The following is a 16,122-nucleotide window of genomic DNA, read 5'->3' as shown; positions in this document are numbered from 1 at the left end:
GCACATTATGAACTTATAAATAAATTATAAATAAAATTATCCAAACACCTAAATAACTTATAAGTTACGATGTTTATATCACACTTTTCAACTTCAAGTCATAAGTTATATTTTTTAAGAAATCCCGAACGGGCCCATAGTATGACTCAAAAGATGGACAATATGATTAACAAGTTTAGGACATTTTTGATAGTCACATTAGTACGAGTCATGATAGTAATGTTGCAGCCTCAGGCTGCGTGCAAGTCTCTCCTATTTTTACTATTAAATCACAATACAAAAATGCAATAGACTTAGTTGTTAAATCTTAAGTCAACAATACATTGACTAATAGTGTGTGATTTTAGTTTATCAGGAGTTAGTTAGATGAGCTGTCAGTCAACTGTAGTTGACTAGTTTGTATACATAAACTTGTTACAGAATGTATCAGGAAGTTAAGTTTTTCATATCAATAAAATGTTTTCTTTCCTCTTGAATTGTTGCAGATACAGACCTCTATATCTAGGGTTTCTATAATTCTAAAATGGTATGGATTTGCGTATTCATCATCTTCACATATTTGTTCATTATCTTCTTTCTTCATTCATTCCATATAGTAAGTTGTATAATCGTGTTTGTTCTGTAGGTCTGTTGTTTCGTGTCAATTAAGATTGATTGGAACTGAATTGAAGTCAGTTTTTCTTATAATGAAATTGTTTTCATATCGATTTAGATCGATCTGTTCATTTTTGTTTGATTCATTGTTCATCAGCTTGTTTTCACTTAATTTTACAAATATTATTTATAATCATGAGTAGACTTAACTTTGTTAATGTTTTACAAGGCACTCATGCTAATTAATTTATATCTTCTGGAGATGTTAATGCTTCAAAGCATACAGAGAACTTAGATCAAGATAATAATGAACAATTTAATCCTCAATTTGTTATCAACAACACACCTCCTCTATTTCTTCATGATCATCCTGGCTTAATCTTGATTGCTAAGAAGTTAATAGGACCTGATAACTACGGTCCTTGGTTTCATTATATGCAAATTGCACTAAATGCTAGGAATAAGTTTGTGAGTGTTCATGGATCGTATACGAAACCTGCTAGTTCTGAATCTCAGATGTATGCTCAAGGGAGAGGGTTAATGATATAATCATTAAGTGGACCTTGAATTGTATCACTGATGATATTAGTGATGCTCTCAATTATGCTACAACTGCTAGTGAGGTGTGGAATGAACTTTCAGAGAGCTTTTATAGTGTTAATGGACACATGATTTTTCAGATCTTGAAGGATACACAAAGTTTAGATCAAGAAAATAAGTCTGTAGAGGTTTATTATCATACACTTAAGAGTTTGTGGGATGAATATTTAGTTCTTGAACCTGCTGTTACTTGTGTGTGTGTGTGTGGTACTCATAAGACTTTGCTTGAAATAGGCCAAAAGAGGAAATTGTTGTAGTTTTTGATGGGATTACATGATAGACATGTCTATGTTAGAAGTCAAATTTTATTGATGACTCATTTACCCACAGTTTCACATGCATTTGCATATGTGAAACAGGATGAGAGAGAGCGAGGCAGGGCTATTTTTTGTTGAAATAACTCCTTTTTCTAATTCTGCTAATGTCACTCAAGATGGTTCTTCATCTGCCGGTGGTTTTATAAAATCTAGTTTTGTAAAATCTCCGTCTATCCATGTTTCTGGAAAATTATATATTAAGTGTTCTTACTGCAACTTCAATGGTCATACCAAGGATCAATGTTACAAGTTAATTGGCTATCCTCCTAACTAGAAGAAGAAGGACAAGACTTTGACTGCTAATCAGTTTCAAAATTTTCCAAAAGCTAATTTGGCCTAAATTGATCAAACTGTGCCTTCTTCTGTATCTATGTCCTCAAATACTCAGATTGATCAATTGCAGAAGCAACTCGATCAGTTCAGCTCAATTGTTAGTTCTTTTGTTGGTACTGGACAAATAATTAAAAGTCATGAGGATCATGTGACATGTATGGTTTTAGCCTACTCAAATATGTTAGTCACCGGTATATTGATATTGGTGCCACTGACCACATGAGTTGTTCATTGTCCTTATTATCAAATGTCATGACATTACCAACACATATCAATGTTGCCTTACCTAATGGTACAAGTGTTGTTGTTCATCAGTCTGGTTCACTATGGGTTAGTTCTATCTTTATTCTTCATAATATATTGTTTGTTTCTTCCTTTCAATACAATTTGTTGTCTGGAACCGTTCCTGTGGGCTTTTGAGGAGCGGGAGGACTATGGACACTAATGGTCATGTGCTCTTTTCTTCTCATTATTGCACTTTTCAGGAGCAGAACCAACTGGTAACTCCGACACTTGGTAAATTGCAAACTGGATTATATCATCTGGACTTGCCATCCCCTTGTTTGTATTCTTCTAGTAATTTTTCTTTAAGTAAACATCAGACTAGTGCCTTATGTCATATGAGATTAGGTCATGTGTTAAACCCTGTTTTACTTCAAATTCCATCCATATCTGCTGAAATCAGTGATACTTGTAATGAAACTTGCCATGTTTATCCTCTATCAAAATAATGCAAATTACCTTTTAATCACAGTGATTCTCATACTTTATAAATGTTTGATCTTAGACATGTTGATCTTTGGGGGCCTTATGCTCATGAAATTACATCTGGTTGTAGATAGTTTCTTACAATTGTTGATGACTATTCCAGGGCTATATGGACTTTTCTGATTCTTACTAAGCAATATATGCTTCAACACATTTCTTTTTTTCTTGCTTATATCCAGAATCATTTTAACACATAGGTTAAAATTTTTAGGTGTGATCGTGAGATATAATTTTTTAATCATTCAATCATTTCTTTGTTATCAAAAAACATTTCATAACAATCTTCTTCTGTTGCCACTTTTGCTCAAAATGGTAGGGTTAAAAGAAAGCATAGACAACTCTTGTCTATAGCTAGAGCCCTGAGATTTCAGTCTAGTCCTCCCATTAAATTCTGGAGAGACTGCATATTAGGTGCAACATATCTTATAAACCGAGTTCCAACTCATGTGTTGCACAATAAGACACCTTTTGAATGTCTTTATAATCAAATTCAAGATTATACTATTTTAAAGGTTTTTGGATGCCTCTGTTATGCTTTTATACATGAAAATAATAAATTTTCTCCTAGAGCAATTAAAGTTGTATTTTTAGATTATCCACATGGCATTAAGGGATATAAGCTTCTTAATCTAATTACTCATCAAACCTTTGTATCCAGTGTTAGGTCCCAATGTGTTTGTAGAAGGGGGGGTTGAATACAAACAATACCAAATAATCGAATTAAATGCGGAATAAAAAATGTGAAACAAAATTCAAGTTAAATAAAAATATTATTAAACTTGAAAGGTGTTACAACAACTGTATCGATTACAAGGAATTAATCTCAAATTAATTATCACAAATTTAGAATAAATTCGACATGAACTTTTTCTATTTTTGCAATAATTAGAATCAAATGCTAAACGCGATTTGAGATTAAGTTCTAGGGATTTTGATCCGCTAGATTGTTACACAAGAACAAGATAAAGATTTCTAGTGGATTGGATTTAACTTTACAATCTAGAAATTTAATCTTGAATTTTCTGCAGAGAAGATGATTTAATATTTCAAGGCGGCTGCTCTTTTGTTCTTGTATTTTTCAGTCAGTGAATGTCTTCTGCTTCTTTTTCTTTTTGTATGCAATCCAACAAAATTACTTGAACTGCAATGACAATCGGTAGGACAATCTCTTTGGCTCAGCAAGACTTTCAGTAGGACTTTCAATTGTACTAGCAAGACAATCTGATTGAACTACAATGACTATCGGTATGACAATCAGTTGAACTAGCAAGACAATCTCCTTCCTAGTGTAACTTTCGGTATGACAATTGAAATGACTTGGCATGACAATCGGTATGACAATCCAGATTGTCATGCTAGTTCATTTTCAATTGTCTTGCTGATTTAAGATTGAATTTAATCCAATTAAACTTCTGAAAATTCCTAAAATTAATTCTGAATTAATTAATCAATTAATTTAATTAATCAATAAATTAATCTTTGCAGATATAATTTATTTACTTAATTAAATTATATGACTTAATTAATTAATAGAGAATTAATACTAGTCTTGAGCAGCAACCATTCTTCTGCAAATCTTCTGAAAATCATTGAAAATTATGAATCAATTCCACCACTTCAACGTTGACACTCGATGTACTGTCTGGTTCATGAGTGACTAACTTCCGTGACGTTTCTTCATGTCTTGACTTTGATACTCTGATTTTCTTCAGATTAAATCCTTGTAATTAATGATACTCTGACGAGATCTCTGTCACTTGATTAAATCCACGATCTTGATTTATATCACTGAGGCATGATCAACTTCTTGAACTTCTTCCAGTGAATTAACTCTTCAAGTCTGTTGAATGAACGTTGTTTCTGAATCCTCTGACAGATGTTACTTGGCGAGATCTCTCTGACGGTCGATCCACTATTTACTTATTACATTCTTATTTGAGTTGAGTTGAATCCTCGAATATACAAATAGGTCTATGACATATGACTTACAATCTCCCCCTATTTGTTTGTTAGACAATAACACACAAATACCTAGAGGATAACTCAACTAACAAATAAGAAAAAGATATAAACATACATGCAAAGTAAATAGCAGAAAAGTTTCTGGAAGACATTTAACATTTTCCAGATTCCAAGTAGATGTTCCTCTAGACTGAACATATCTTCAAGTAGTTCCATCTTCTTTTGTACAACCACATTTCCTGTTGAGAAGCCCATATCTCTCTTGCTTCTCCCCCTATGAGAATCAACTGATTAAAGAAGATCACCTTCGTTTTACCACCTCTCCCGTACAATAGGATCCGCAGATAAAAGGCAATGGTATTCCCCTTTTGAAAACAGCTTACAATGGTGTAGTGTAGTGTACATGTAGGATCTTTTTCTTACTCCCTGCTATTTCTCCCCCTTAGTTGAGGAATCCTCCAAACTATTACTTAAGCTTTTATCTCCCCCTTAAAGAAGGAATGTATGCCGTCGTCTGAAGGAGTTCTCATATTTCACTTGGTTGGAAAAGAAATAACAAGTAGTTTCTCTTTCTTCCTCACTGTGAGTGTGTGATTCTGTTTAGTGTACCTCACATGTGTTTCACTCTTCTCTCCACTCGTGTTTACACTCATTCTCACAAGTGTATCACTCCTCTCATAGCTCCATATTCCAGCTGTACCTGCAAGGAAAATCACCTTAGCCATCCTTAAGGAGGTCACAGGTGGTGCAATGGGAGTTCGCAAATCCCCATCCTTGTTAAACTCGTCAGATGAATCTGAGTCATAATCTACAAGTTGCTAGTTTCCCTTTTAGGGTTCCAGATTTGAATTCTGGGAAGGTAAACAATGATCCAAAGAATTTAGCATAAAGATCAAGGTTCCCTTCTAATGTCTGTGAAGACATTTCCTTGTGACTCATCAGGTAATATCTGAATCATTGTCAACAAGTTGCCGATCTGCACCTATGTCAGATCCACTATCCGCAGATGCATCCAGGGGATTTAAGCCTGGGGAGGTAGACACTGACCACTGACATATGGCTTTTGGATCAGTATCCTCTCCTAACACCTATAAAGGCAATTGGTCCACTAACGAACCTTGAACAATCGAATCTGACCTTAAAATGGTCGAAACTCTTGTTTCCGTCAACTCATCCTTTGTGTGTGTAACCTCTCCTTGTGCGTCAAGAATTGATTATGTTTGAAGTGGTGACACTACATCGGATACCTTGGCCGACAGGCAAAATTCAATAGACGCACCCTGTTGAGAGAATGAATCTAGTAACTGTTTTTGTGCCTTTTCAGCCATTACATCTTTTTGAGAAGATGTATGGGAGCTAGCAGTTGTCTCGGTTTAAATACTACTCATCTATGTATGAGACAGAGCTACTGGGTTGACTACAGAACCTTCCTTATGTGGTGCACTAGGCACTATCTCCCTCACGCTCATTCATACTACATTTAGTGGTAAGAGAGTGTTGGTTGGTTCTGTTTTTGTGTTTGTCTTTACAGTCTAGGATAGACGTTGTGGGTTTTCAACCTCATGACTGTCAATGAAAGAAAGTCATTGGAGACTGAACCTGTAACACAGAATATATGGTAATAGAGAGAAAATGATTTACAATAGTGATTTCAAAAGATTTTACACGAAATAAGAAATCACTAATGTAGAAAGAAGTTTGATTTTGTTTTTCAATATGAATGAGTTTTTGATAAAACATTGATCACTTAGGGTAAAGTCTAAGTAATTCTCATTCATGTCAAAAGCTTACAAATATATGCAATATAATGTTAACAAGATATCATTGACCGATACTTGTCAAGTACTTTAGATACTAATTGTTATGTTGCATAATCAATATACCACTGCACATATAAAACAATATGATTGTGCTTCGTGATAAGATAGTTACTAATATGACGACTCTACTTATTCATATAAGATTATAACTTCTGTTAGAGTGCCATACCATGTCCTTGACGATTGCTTGAGCAGTATACTAGTTCATACCAACCTGAAGTGAGATTGTGAAGAAGAGATTGCATAGTCCAATAGATCTGCAGCTGCAAAGTCCATGAACTGTGGTGCACTGACTTCTTCTTTTAACTCACCAATCAGGAGTACACTTGTACACATCTTACTAGAGTACAATTCCAAGTGTAATGTGCAGCAGGTGTCTGATATGTCGTAATATTCTCAAGTCTCGTCACTAGTGCTATATGTTAGATACTGCTTCCTGATAATAACCTAGCACAATATACAAAATTACAATGATAACATTCCCAGCTTGCAAACAGCCATATCCCTCGGATAAACCTTTGCTGTTATCTCCAAAGGTAACCAGGGGGCCAGCTTTCTCAATCACATTTGATAGCAGGGCTCTATCTCCGGTCATATGTCTTGATGATCCACTTGTCAAGAATCCACACTACCGGTTACACCTGTATACTGCCCTGCACTTCAAATGGATTAGACCTTCTTCGGAACCCAAACTTGGTTGGGCCCGGCATACTTGTAGAACTGTCCTTTGTCAGGCAAAACAACATTTTTAATTTTAATGGTCTCAACTTTCTCAATGACTGAACATTTGACCTTGTAAACAGCCTTAACAAATTTCTGTTTAAGCTTAGGCACAAATGTCTCCTTTCTAGCCTTAGAAGGACTAGCAGTCTTAGACCTATCATGCTTCTTGTTATTCACATGCTGACGAGGAGTAGTCTTATCATTAGACACATGCTTACCATTAAAATAAGCATACATTATATTAAAAGCACAAGACATACAATTAGCAACACCACATGCTTTATGAGAGTGATTAACAGCAGGTAATTTATGCATGGTAGACATGGCATTATTGTTATCCGACTCATGTGTGTCTGAGTTAGTCTCAGTTGCTTTCACAACTTTGACTGGAACTTTCGACTCACTTGACTTGGAAATAATCTTCTCATAAGCATGATCCTCAGCACGTATTTCTTCTTGAATAACAGAAGAGGTCGCATCAAATGGTTCAACAATTGATGGTTTATAGAGGGGTTCATCAACACCCTTAAGCACATGTGGTACTTCCCTCCCTTTAGCACATACATGAGGAGGGGAGTTTATGCCTAATTCTCCAATAGCAGCATTGTAATCATAACCTATTCCAGATGTTTGATTAACAGCTTGCTTACTGTAGAACTCTTTAGCCTTCGAACAAGAATTGAAGTAGGCTCTAACCTTAGTCTCAAGACCGGTGATCTTGTCTTTGAGAATAGTTTCGAGTTTTCTATAACAGTCAACTCTATTCTCTAGAAAAGATACCTGTTCTTTTAATTTGTCTTGATTAATGTGCACAAGTCTTAATTCATTGACCTCTTTCTCAAGGTCTGTGATCTGTAAACTTAACAGTTCATTATCACGACGTGCACAATCTAAGTTACCTCTTAGATGATAAACCATTTCAGCATCAGAAAGTTTTACCTCTATTCTTGACGATGAAGCTTTTCCATCAATAGCCATAAGAGCAAGATTTCCTTCATCTTCATCTTCACTGTCAGTATCATCCCAGCTTCTTCCCTTTGCCAGATAAGCCCTTTCAGAGTTCTTTCTTACTTGCTTTGGCTTCCTATATTCTGTGGCAAAGTGTCCCAACTCATTGCAGTTATAGCATCTAATGGTGCTTCGATCAACCATCCATGTTTTGTATCCACCACTGCTGGTGTTAGAGGATGAAGATCCACCTTTCTGGAATTTGTTGTAGTTGGACTTGTACTTAAGCTTGGGATTCCTCTTGAATCTGACATGGGAGAATCTCTTGACAATTTGGGCCATTGACTCGTCTTCCAATTGCTCCAGCTCTTCCAAGGAATAAAAATCATCACTTGATTGATTTTTAGTAGGAGGATCATATTCTGCTACTAACTCATTTTCCTCACCCTTGGAAAACTGTACCATTCTTTCTAACTGTTGAGATTGTTGTTGTTGTTGACCTTCAGCTACAAGTGCAGTAGATGTGCTGACCATTCTATCCTTCCCGTAGACTTCCTTCTGTTGAATCTGCTCCAACTCATAGGTTTTTAACACTCCATAGAGCCTGTCCAAAGAAATCTCACTCAGATCTCTAGCTTCTCTAATGGCAGTGATTCTATGTTCAAGATGAGCTGGTAGTGTTAAAAGGAACTTTTTGTTGACCTCCCTGATTGAATAATACTTTCCATTGATGTTCAGGTTGTTGATCAACGCATTGTACCTCTCAAACACTTCAGTAATTCCTTCTCCTGGATTTTATTTGAAATGTTCATATTCAGAGGTTAGGATTTCCAACTTGTTCTCCCTAACTTCCTCTGTGCCTTCATTAATTACCTCAATAGTTTCCCACATGTGTTTAGAATTTTTACAGTTCATCACATGTCTGTTCATCAAAGGATCAAGGGAATCAATTAATATTAATTGAAGGCTGGCATCCAAGGAGGCTTCTTCCTTCTCAGCAGGAGTAAAATCTTCGGGCTCTTTTGGATAGGTTCTAGCTTTAGTAGTCACCACACCATCTATTATTACCTCCGGTTCAATAACCATCGGAGTTTTTATACCCTTCTTTAACAAGCTTGAATATTTGGGATTTGCAACTTGTAAAAACAAGAGCATCTTCTTCTTCCACATAATATAATTTTCTTTATCAAATTGTGGAATTTTAACGGTTCCAACTTTATGTGAAGTCATTATGAATTTTTGAATGAATAAAAATTCAAAGAGTTGAAAAATCACAAAAGTCTAGGATCTTGATTTGTTCGTTAATCAGAAGGCTCTGATACCAATTGTTAGGTCCCAATGTGTTTGTAGAAGGGGGGGTTGAATACAAACAATACCAAATAATCGAATTAAATGCGGAATAAAAAATGTGAAACAAAATTCAAGTTAAATAAAAATATTATTAAACTTGAAAGGTGTTACAACAACTGTATCGATTACAAGGAATTAATCTCAAATTAATTATCACAAATTTAGAATAAATTCGACATGAACTTTTTCTATTTTTGCAATAATTAGAATCAAATGCTAAACGCGATTTGAGATTAAGTTCTAGGGATTTTGATCCGCTAGATTGTTACACAAGAACAAGATAAAGATTTCTAGTGGATTGGATTTAACTTTACAATCTAGAAATTTAATCTTGAATTTTCTGCAGAGAAGATGATTTAATATTTCAAGGCGGCTGCTCTTTTGTTCTTGTATTTTTCAGTCAGTGAATGTCTTCTGCTTCTTTTTCTTTTTGTATGCAATCCAACAAAATTACTTGAACTGCAATGACAATCGGTAGGACAATCTCTTTGGCTCAGCAAGACTTTCAGTAGGACTTTCAATTGTACTAGCAAGACAATCTGATTGAACTACAATGACTATCGGTATGACAATCAGTTGAACTAGCAAGACAATCTCCTTCCTAGTGTAACTTTCGGTATGACAATTGAAATGACTTGGCATGACAATCGGTATGACAATCCAGATTGTCATGCTAGTTCATTTTCAATTGTCTTGCTGATTTAAGATTGAATTTAATCCAATTAAACTTCTGAAAATTCCTAAAATTAATTCTGAATTAATTAATCAATTAATTTAATTAATCAATAAATTAATCTTTGCAGATATAATTTATTTACTTAATTAAATTATATGACTTAATTAATTAATAGAGAATTAATACTAGTCTTGAGCAGCAACCATTCTTCTGCAAATCTTCTGAAAATCATTGAAAATTATGAATCAATTCCACCACTTCAACGTTGACACTCGATGTACTGTCTGGTTCATGAGTGACTAACTTCCGTGACGTTTCTTCATGTCTTGACTTTGATACTCTGATTTTCTTCAGATTAAATCCTTGTAATTAATGATACTCTGACGAGATCTCTGTCACTTGATTAAATCCACGATCTTGATTTATATCACTGAGGCATGATCAACTTCTTGAACTTCTTCCAGTGAATTAACTCTTCAAGTCTGTTGAATGAACGTTGTTTCTGAATCCTCTGACAGATGTTACTTGGCGAGATCTCTCTGACGGTCGATCCACTATTTACTTATTACATTCTTATTTGAGTTGAGTTGAATCCTCGAATATACAAATAGGTCTATGACATATGACTTACATCCAGGCATGTCATCTTTCATGAGACTATTTTTTCTTCTTCAATAACATTCATTCTCCTCCATCCAATGATCTTTATTTTCTTCAAAATTGGTATAATTCTGATACTACTTATCCTCATACCTTTGTCATTTTTTTCCCTGAATGTTCAATTGATAATTTTGATATTTCTAATGATAGCAATGTTGCTTCATAATTTTCACCTAATCAGAATAGTCATGTTCCAGATCCTATTCCCCAGCCTCATGTTCCAGTTGCTGCTACTGATCTTGACTTGTCCACTTTACCACGTGATTGTGATACTCTTACTAATTTGGTCTCTGATATTTCTGGTTCACATCCTCCAGTCCACTTATTAGACTGTCTCATAGAACTAGAGTTAGACCTCAATGGTGGCAAGATTATAATATTTCATTGAACTCTTAAATCAGACCAAGTGCAAATACTTTGATTTCTTTGTTTCCAATCCTAAGTATCCCATTGATAATTTTGTGTCTTAATAGTCATTTTCACCCATTTATGCAGCTTTTATGGCTAAAATTGTCCTTGTAAAAGAACCTACTTCTTTTGCTAAGGTCGTTTTAGATCCCAAGTGGGTTGATGCAATGAACACAAAATTGAATGCTTTAGAGGCTAATAATATATGGACTTTAGTTCCCTTACCTTCTGGGAAATCCATTATAGGCTGTAAATGGGTGTTTAAGATCAAGTATCTACCTAATGGGGATGTTGACAGATACAAGACCAGGTTAGTGGTAAAAGGTCATACTCAGCAGCAATGAGTAGATTTTCATGACATTTTTGCACCCGTGGCAAAATGTGTCACTGTTAAAACTGTTTTTGCTCTTCCAGTTGCGAAACAATGGAAGGTTTTTCGATTAGATGTTAATAATGTCTTCTTGCATGAGGATTTGGATGAAGATGTTTACATGGATATTCTCTTAGGTTATATAATTCCTCCTTCTGTTGTGCCTTTAGGCCATCTCCAACAGTTGTGATCCAAAAATCCAAATTTGGATCACCAACTGATCCAAATTTCTGACTAACTCCAACAGTGTGATCCAAATTACTTTTTACATATAATAATATATAAATATCATATTAAGCAATTTTATCTTAAATTTATCGTTTAATCATTAATGCAAATATCTAAAGAAATGAAGCAAGAGTGAGCATTACAGCTCGCAAGATAATATATAGTTTAATCAATAATGCAAATATCTAAAGAGATAACTTACTGAAAATCTTTATCAAGTGTAAGATAATTACTCATGGATATAAGCTTAAAGGAAGATGAAGTTACAAAATACTTCCATATACTTATATCATTTTAGGAAACTACTTGAAGTACCACTGTTCAAAGTATAATAAGTTTTCAAAGGTTCATCACATAGATGGGACTACAACATAAGACTTGAATAGATTCAATCTTTGATATATTATTTGAATGAAATAAAGTTACGAGATACTTCATTAAGTCCCGATATATATACCTATATATATCTCTCATACATTCCCTAAAAACCTCTGTCATGAAAAGTATAAACAGAGTTGTAATATCCAATAAATTTGGAACGAAGAGAATTTTGGCATAAACCCGATATCTTGCTGATAAGGCAAAGATACCCATTAAGTAACCTTTTCTACTATAGATGGATGAATTCCTTGCCGGTCATTACCCTGGCTGTATTAGGACCTCGCGCTAGACCGTAACCCGTCCACTCACGCGTGGATGGACTGTCACCCAGCCTCTTACACCTTCATAGACCGTACCCCGGCCTGTCGCTTATGCCGACTCAATTAGATGGACTTACTTCTCGAACATTGGGTAAGTAATCAAATTGTTTTCTCAAAACAGCAACCTCGTTCTGAATATAAAATACACCACAGAGCCGGATCCCTTAGATTTTTGAGCGAGTATTCAAGTCCCCTTCGGAAGGGAGATCTTAAATTTGCAAACGAGTTTTGGGATCCGCTCTAACTTTTAAAATCATTTTGAAGACTCGAAAACATTTTCAAAAATGTTTAGAGTAATGATGATTTAATAAAATAAATTAGTCCCAATACATTAGAAAATATCTGAATATTATTATTTAAATAATATTCCCATAAAGGATAATATTTATAAAATAATTGAAGTAGAAGTTTTAAATTCATACTTGAAACGAATATTAAATAACAAAAAATATATTTATACGAAAGTACGATCCTTATTTGAATAATCGAAAATAAGTTTGATTATTATTCAAAACCATCAAATATACTTTATTCGATTAATAGTTATAGAAAACTATATATATATATAAATATACATATATTATACTCGGGAACATCGACTCCCGGTTTAGAAAAATGTTCACCTTTGGGTCCCCTATAGTAAGGGTATACGCAACTACTACTTATCTCTAGCATAGGTATTATGCAGTTTATTAGCATTTGAATTGATAATAGAATATCAAGATTTCACAATATGCATATATATACCATATCAACATGCTCCGATATATCGCAAGATTTTCTAATACAGTCATGCACTTATCTCAAGATAATGCATCAATATATTTACATCACAACAACAGTATAACGGGTAGAAAACTTGTCTGAGCGACTGGGGGTGGTAAAAGGCCTGGGGTGAGTCTGGTAACCTATAAACAACATATAAATTGGAATTAAACAACGGTCTCTTAAGAAACTAGACTTTAACCAATTGGACCCTAACGTTCGCTTTTGCGCTTAACGATTCACATAAGTCGCTCGAGTACCCTCGGCTCCACCATTTTTATAAAATTAACCGTTAAACTTTTTAAGGAGATTCTTTCGCGAATACTCTACCAACTGACCAATGAATCTTAAATAATTGTTTCATACTCCAATTAGTAATTTAAGGGCTTGAATCAAGGTTTCAAAGTAAAGCGAGGAGTAATGGTTCGTTCGCGAAATGCCATTACTTAAAACAGTCGTTTCTCCTAAACCGTGCATCGGATTTAAGCGAACCACATGCCAAAACGAAGCTTACGACACGATCTAGCTAAACATGGAAAAGTTACAGATTGGTCAGTGAGATTTCTGTCCCGAACACTAAGTACAAGCAGTTGAATGAAAATGGGCATTAGGACGGCTATGTTTACGCGATTACCAATATTTATACTACTCCAATTAACCACCAACCAGCTCATAAACATCAATACAACAAAACTTCATCTAAACCATACCACATCAGTCCATAACCTCAAGGTTTTCCAACTAATTCAACAAAAAACATGAACTACTAACCATAACTTAAGATTCATTAACTATAAACAAGATTCAATCATCAAATCCCTCCAAACTCAAATCAAGCTACTAATACTCATAAGTCATGCTTATCATCCACAAAACAACCATTAAACTTAGTAATAATCAAAGTAAAGTCTAGGGTTTGAAGTTTATACCTTCTTGAAGCTTCCTAACACAACACAAGAGCTTTGAATGCCTAAAAGAACCTTGATCCTTGCTTGTATAACCCTAAACTTTCAGAAAAATCAAAAAAACTAAAGTTATTTCTTGAAAGTTACTATTCATCATCATCTTTGATGAATTGTTAAAGCTATCTAGGAAAGGATTTTGGAGATTAAACTCCTAGGATCACTATATCTAATTACCAAGAAGCTAAGGAAATTACCTTGTGAATTCTAATAGAGTGGAACTTGGACCTTGCTTTTTCTTTCTTCTTTTTTTCTTACATGGCCGAGAGTTTGATGAAGAAGAAGTGGGGAGAACTGTTTTTCTTGGTTGTTTGATGAATAATTAAGTTTACTAGCTAAATATATAGCTTCCTATATGCTAAACATGTGGTGTTTAGTTGCCCACCAAGGCAACTAGAAGCTACAATTGTGTGGCTTATAATTGACACTCCCACTCACCTTTATTAATTACAATTTCATGCCTCTATCCTCTTGCTTTTCATTTTTAACCTTTTACAAAAGATGCTCTCAAAACTTACACTCTAATTCCTTACTTGGTTTCCCTTTGTTTCATTATTCATTCGTCGCTCAATCTTGTTGATCGTTTGAGGGATCATATTCGGGATCTTATTACTTGGGTTTCCCTAACCCTTTCTTAATATTTTATATTCCTTTAATGATCTTCTCTCATAATCCTTGAATTGAAATCCTTTTAATAACGTTACCTTACGCTTAATTCTCTCGGTATTCAGTGGATTTTCGGGAAAAATCAAAGTGTTCAAAATTGAATTCTGACGATCTTTACATACACTCATATACTCTATGGAGTACTAATAAGATCTCCAAATATCAATAAAAGAACTCCTACATAGGGTGGCATGAAAATTTCCTTAATCAGCATAATCAGCAAAATCACTATTCATAAGGATTACAAAAAGTTCAACAAAAATTTGGGGTTATTACAGTCTCCCCCCTTAAAAGGATTCCGTCCCGGAATTAGTTAGAAAATAAATGAGGGTACTTTTCTAGCATTGCGCTCTCTAGTTCCCAAGTTGACTCCTCCACATTATGATTCTGCCATAGTACTCTGACTAGCTTGATCACTTTGTTCCGAAGCACCTGCTCCTTTTTATCCATGATCTTCACTGGTTGCTCCACATAAGTCAGGTCTGGTTGCATGTCCACGTGCCCGTATTCCACTATGTGCCTAGCATCTCGATGATAATTCCTTAGCATGGACACGTGGAACACATTATAAACTTGTAGGTTCGAGGGTAGGGCTAGCTCGTAAGCTCACTTCCCAATCCGTCTTAGTATCTCAAAAGGTCCAATGTATCTTGGGCTTAGTTTCCCTTTCTTTCCGAACCTCATCAATCCTTTCCAAGGGGATACCTTCAGCAGTACTAGGTCCCCTACTTCATACTCCCTGTCCTTTCGGGCTAAATCTACATACCTCTTCTATCGGTCTTGGGCTGCTACAAGCCGTCCTCTGATTAGATCCACTATGTCTTTGGTCCTTTGAACCACTTTGGGCCCGAGCATCTTGCGCTCTCCCACTTCATCCCAGTATAAGGGAGATCGACACCTTCTTCCGTACAGGGCCTCGTATGGCGGTATTCCGATGCTGGCATGAAAGATATTGTTATAAGAAAACTCGATCAACGGTAAGTGATCATCCCAACTTCCTTTAAAGTCTATTACACAGACTCTCAACATATCCTCTAGTGTCTGGATGGTCCTTTCACTTTTCCCATCCGTCTGGGGATGGTAAGAGGTACTCATGTTTAATTTGGTTCCCGCACATTCTTGAAAGCTCCTCCAAAATCTGGAGTTAAATCTGGGGTCTCGGTCTGAGACAATGGACGCTGGGACTCCATGTCACGTCACTATTTCCTTAAGGTAAATGTCCACCAATCTATCGACTGTGTATCTCTCATTGATTGGAATGAAGTGAGCTG

This window comes from Apium graveolens, chromosome 6, assembly GCF_009905375.1.
Source record: "Apium graveolens cultivar Ventura chromosome 6, ASM990537v1, whole genome shotgun sequence".
NCBI classification, from domain to species: Eukaryota; Viridiplantae; Streptophyta; class Magnoliopsida; order Apiales; family Apiaceae; genus Apium; species Apium graveolens.
This window is presented reverse-complemented; position numbering follows the sequence as displayed.